Here is a 5,740-nt window from a genome sequence, read left to right as displayed (position 1 = left end):
CCTACTGGCAAGATTCTGATTCTTCTCCCACTAGGTAGGAATGATCTAGTGCCTCAATCGTGGCTGTGCATTAGAATTCTGTGACATTTTTCACAGAACTGGCATTCCCAGCCGCGGTCCCAGGATACAGATTCCTGGTCAGCACGCACCTCTTACTGACCTTCATACAGGAGACCTGGGGAGGGCAGGGCTGGGCAGAGGGGCCTGACCTACTGACCAGGAGCAACTTAGAGATATTTTCGGTATTATTGCAAATATATATGCAATCTATGTTTGTCTATATATTTGCCACTAAATACACCTGTATCACAAAGTGGAGATCAAACTTTATGTCCTTCTTTTTTCATTTAACCTATTAACCTTTCCTCATGTTATTAAAATTATTTGAAGACCGTTGCATAGTATTCCACAATATGATGTGCTCTAATGAATTTAACCATTTCCCTGTGTTTGGACATTTCTGTTGTTTCCAATATCTTGATACTCTCAACTCAAGCCCTGGGACTTGCTAACCATGACCTTGGGCAAGTCATCTGGCAGGTAGGGAGAAGACCCCCCCTCACAAAGAGCATGTAGTATAACCTGTAGAGGTGCTTCCTGAACAGAGAAAGCCCTGCCCAAGTGTCTAGTTACGCCCCTGTGCCAGCCCATAGCCAGGGCATGCTCTGCCCGTCTGCCAGAACGGATCCGAAGGAAGGAGTGGCTCCTGGGGGTGTGGGAGGCCATGCAGGATGGTTTTCTGCCTTTTTGTTTTTCTTACAGCCACCTGCAAGGTCAGACTTGGAGGCTCAGTAGTCTTCCTGGAGGGAAAGAAGTGTGAGGAGGGATGTGTCTTTCTGAGGAGCTGCTCCTAGCACACAGGATGAAGAAGAAAGTGGGTGGAGATGGGGAAGGAGATACCTGTGAACTGGTTCACTCTCTGGCCTTGTAGGAACCTGTGGTTTTGGTAATGGAGTTAGCCATGGGGTAGGGGTGGGCTTAAGGCTGGAATCGGTCACTGAAAACACATCAGCCTATGAAGTACTGTTAATGCCCATTTTGCAGATGAGGAAACTGAGTCTCAGGTTCGGTAACTTGACCAAGGATATACAGCTAGCGAGGGGCAAAGCCTGGATTCTGCATCCCATCTACCACCTGACACAAAGCAAAGCAGGCTGCCATCAGTGCCCAGTGACTATGCTCCTCATATGGCCCACAAATGCTCGGAGGAGGAAGGTCACCTGCATAGGGTAAGTTCAGGAAGGTTTCCTGGAGGAATGGGATTTCAGCTAGCTCCCCTAGATAGGTAGGAATGATCTCGTGGCTCAATCATGGCTGTGCATTAGAATTGTTGGGGATTCTAGGCCTTACCCCCAAGGGATTCTGATTTCATTGTTCTGGGTTGGGGTCCCAGGTATCAGTGCAGCCATATGTGCTATCAGGCTAAGCAGACAGATGCAGGATGTGTGTCCCTCATGTAAGGGCAGGATGTGCCAGAGGCCAGGGCAGGAATAAACCTGTGAGGAGCCAGGACTGGGCCTTCATCTCTGGGTGGGGACAGTGTGAGGCCTGCAGGCCAGTGCAAGGGCAGGAGCCAGAAGCTCCAGCAGTTCCCTGGCAGGAGGGCTTCCATTCTGTTTTTTTCATCCAACATCTTGTCAATCACCAAGCCAGGCCTGGGGACCAGTCACTGAGGAGCCTGCAGCCTGGAACCCTCTGAGTGAGCATCCTCAACCTGCCGGGAATTGCAGGCGTTTGCACTCAGCGATCAATGTTTGCTCAAGCAGGGCCCTGGCTTCTGGAACAATACATCCATTGTCACCATCTCGCAACCTGGTTTCCAGGGCCAGCAGCAAAGAGAGCACTGTCCCGAGTGCTGACAGCTGTTCAGGAAGCACCCACTACTTCTCCCGGGCAGGGTCCCTCAGCACCGGCGCTCACACCCTCCCCTGCACTGTGGGCGCCACCTCGTTCTGGCACCTTGTTTTTCCTCAGGATTTTGTTTCCTGGGAACAGGAACTGTATATTTACTGCACTCAGGAGAATAACTGGGGCCAGAGAACAAATCTAAAAAATGAATAACCACACACAAACCCATACAGGTACAAAGGACCAGAACTAGCCTCCCCCCACCTGCCACCTTGGCCCTGAGCTGTGGCTGGTCCCACACCTTTGGTGGCGGCTCGGAGAGGGTGTGAGTTTGATGAAGAACAAGACAAACAACAACAACTAAGAAAACCCTGACTTTAAAAAATAACTTTTTAAGATTAATTTTTGAGCAAAATAAGTGAGACAGGAGGAAAATGCGAACATTTGTACATTCCCATCAACATCTTACATGCTTTTTACATCATTATGTTGTTTAATCAGTTCTCCCAGCAATCCCACGAGGCAGGTATTACACCCCCAACCCTCTCCCCCCATTATACAGAGGACAACTACACCTCCAAGGTGACCTTGGTTCCTGTGGTTGTACATGGTGAGCCATGATCTTACCCCGGCCTGGCTGGCTCCAATGTCAGCCCCATGTTCTGCTGCCAATCCTGGTGTTACTCCCACCGTGACAGCAAATACCACAGAGAACCTGCGCCTTCATCAACAAGTCGCAAGCAAATACAGACGGGAGCACGAGTGCCGAGGAAGAGCATGGCAAAGGCAGGACATTTGGATTTACCTGGCTCTGCCTCCAAACTTGGGTCAGTTTCCCTACCTGCTGAATGGATTGGAGTCGGTTGCCCAGTTTTGTGATTCTGTGGAAAAGTGCAAAGGTATGAATCCAGAAATCGGTTTCAGGAACTTCTTACTCTCTCTATCGCTGCCTAACATTCCACAGTTGCTCTAATTAACCTCTAGGGCTCACACATTTGCAAAGAAAATTAACTGTGCTTTAAAGAAAACACTAGAGACAAAAGGTGAGCAACAGCAGCCATCTTTCTGAAGGTCAAATGACCAAGTGTTTGTGTTTGGGACATTTGGAGGTGCTTGATGCCCAGGCAGGGGGATGCTTGGAATTTTTAGAGGCTGCGGCCAGACTGGAGCATGGTGCTTCCTAAAGCTGGGCAAACAGGCGGGAAGAGGCAAGCAAGCACCATGGCCTTCAGCCCAAGCATATTGACATGTGACAGCAGAGGAGGCCGAGACCAGGCGGCATGTCACTGACAAGTGGCTGGGGCAGACGTTGGCCTCAGGCCCAGCCAGGCCAGAGCCTTCCCACACGTGATTTCATCTGGGCCTTACAACAGCCCTCACCATATTACAGATGAGGAAACTAGTCACACAACCGTCTGTGACAAGTCTTCTCACTGTTCCACCTTTATAGATGGTAAGGCTGAGGGCATGGGTGGCAAAGGGCACATGGCTGAGTGAGTGGCCAAGCTGGGACTTGAACCCAGGCCACCTGGCATGAGGGGCCATACTCTGAGCGGCCACCAGATATATATTTTTTTAACTTTTATTTGCATTTATTTGATGGTGAATTTAGTCCCAGTCCATAAATTTTGTCTCTTCAGTTTTTTCTGGGAGATCTTTTCCCCTGTGCAGCCTCCTCTCCTGGTTCAGGAACAACCTGCTTTCTCAGTGAGGATCATCTCAGTGTGGCAGGGGGAGCTCATGTGTGGGTTCATCCGCCCGTGGGCTCTGTGAGCTCCGCGCTGCATCTTGGGAGCTTTGCTCACGTGGATGTGCTCAGTGACCAGAGTCTCCATCTAAACCCTCAAGGTCAGCATTCCTCTCTGCATTTTTAAGCATGTGTAGGAAACATTCTACACTCCTTTTGGGCCACCGACCCTGCGTCCAGCCCCACTGTTAGGCGTGGGCACACCTCCCAACTCCACCATGGTAACGACAGAATGGCACACATTGAAAAGGACATTCTTCAGATACTTGGTGGATTTTTGGATATGCATACCTTGATGGCCTGGGCAGTTTCACAAGTGTTCTTAAAGTGAACGTGAAGATTTGAACCTTTTGATTTGCATGATTTTGTGGGCTTCTCTGGGTCAAGTGAATAACGAACCATTTTTAGAGGTCACCTCAGGCCACTCTTTGTGCTGCTCCTCTAGAAGCCTGGGCAGCCTCACCGCCTCTCCCTCCGGGATGGGTAGGCCTCTAGAGAAGGCACACAGGGTCACGTTCCTGCTCCCCCCTCCTTCCTGAGCCCCACCATGCAGGGGGAGAGTGGGTGGTTTCTCTTGAACATTTGCTTCCTGGACTCTGTGGAGGAGGAGACCCTCCCTGCACTGTCTCCTCTCAAACACATTTATGGTCGGTGACAGCACCGGAAACCGCACCCTGAGCGGGCCAGCCTTCCCTCCATCCCACCCCTCACGTCCTCCCCAAACCCACGCCCGGCAGCTGGCCCCAGCTGGCTCCTCCAACACTTGCCTTGCCCCAGGGGAAGCCCAGGGCCTGGCAGTGTCCAGCTGCTCAACGTGAAGTATATCTGCCCCAGGAGCCTCAAAATCAGTCACAGGCAGCCCACATCCACCACAGCAAGGCCCCTGGGCCACGCCTGAGGGCTCCTGCCCACTTGCAGCCCAGCTGAGGTCCTGCCCACAGCAGCGAGCAGGTGCCAAGGGTGATGCTGGGCCCCTCGCTTGCTCTCCCCTGCAGGCTCCGGCCTCCACCTAACTGGGTCTGTGGTTTTGCAACTTTTCCCTTCCCTCTGCCCACATGCCAGGCTCTAGAACCTGCCCTGCTCTGGACTCAGGTGACCACATTGAATCAGATATTCTCTGACTCAGAGAATCCTGGAATCATCAAATCCCAGGGATATCGGAGCTCATCTGGTCTGTCTCTTCCCCAGAGCTACACCGTCCTTGACCCGTGGAGATGGGAAGTGCCACGCAGTTGAGTTTATTGAGCCCCTGTTGGATGCGAGGCTCTCTGCTTCTCAGGGCATGAAGAGAGGAAGTTGAGTCGTGGGAAAGAGGAAGCAGAGAGAAATAGGATCCAGCCTGCCTTCGGAGCCCCACAGACTAATTGAGAAGATGGTCGTACACATCTGAATGTGATTCTGGCTGGTATGGGAAGGCGCTCTCCCAGGGTTGCAAAGTCATTGTGAAAGATGACAGGGATTTGGTGACAACAGGCAGGGCTGGGAGCCATGATGCTCTGGCAGGGGCCTGCGTTGTGCAAAGGGGGCTGTCACTACTCACATCTGGTGTGTATTATGACGGGGCGTCAGGAAAAGGTTCAGACGAAGGCTGCACAAGTAGTTGGGGTCCACCTGGCAGGACTTTTGACTTTTAATGTTGTACCTGACTTTCAAGGCCCAGCCCAGCTGCCCCCTTCTCTGGGAACAGTACAGAGCAGAGTAGACCTGAGATAGCCATCCTTTGAAAGCTCTGCGTGCAAGATGGGTCCTTGGCTGGAGTCTGGGAACTTGGATTTCAGAAGGGTTCCCATGCTTCTCTGAGAAGAGGGGCTCACTGTGCCTAAATCATTTGTGCAAACAGTACGGCTTGTGCCAAACACCTGCTTTCCTTCGGGGAGGCTGGAATTTTGGAATGTGCTAGGCAGGGGGTGTCTGTATGACCACCCCTAATAAACACCCGAGCGCTGGGTCTCCAATGAGCTTCCCTGGTAGAAAATGTTTCACATGTGTTGTCACAACTGGGAGGAATGAAGCGTGTCCTGTGTAACTCCCCTGGGCCAGGGCTCTTGGAAGATTGTGCATGGTTTCCTCCAGCTTTTCCCTGTGCCAGTTTTGCTCAACACCCTTTCACTGTAATACATATCAGCTGTGAGTACAACAATATGT

This window comes from Rhinolophus sinicus, linkage group LG07 (genome assembly GCF_036562045.2).
Source record: "Rhinolophus sinicus isolate RSC01 linkage group LG07, ASM3656204v1, whole genome shotgun sequence".
NCBI classification, from domain to species: domain Eukaryota; kingdom Metazoa; phylum Chordata; class Mammalia; order Chiroptera; family Rhinolophidae; genus Rhinolophus; species Rhinolophus sinicus.
The sequence above is the reverse complement of the archived record's forward strand: the minus strand, read 5'-3'. Positions refer to the sequence as shown.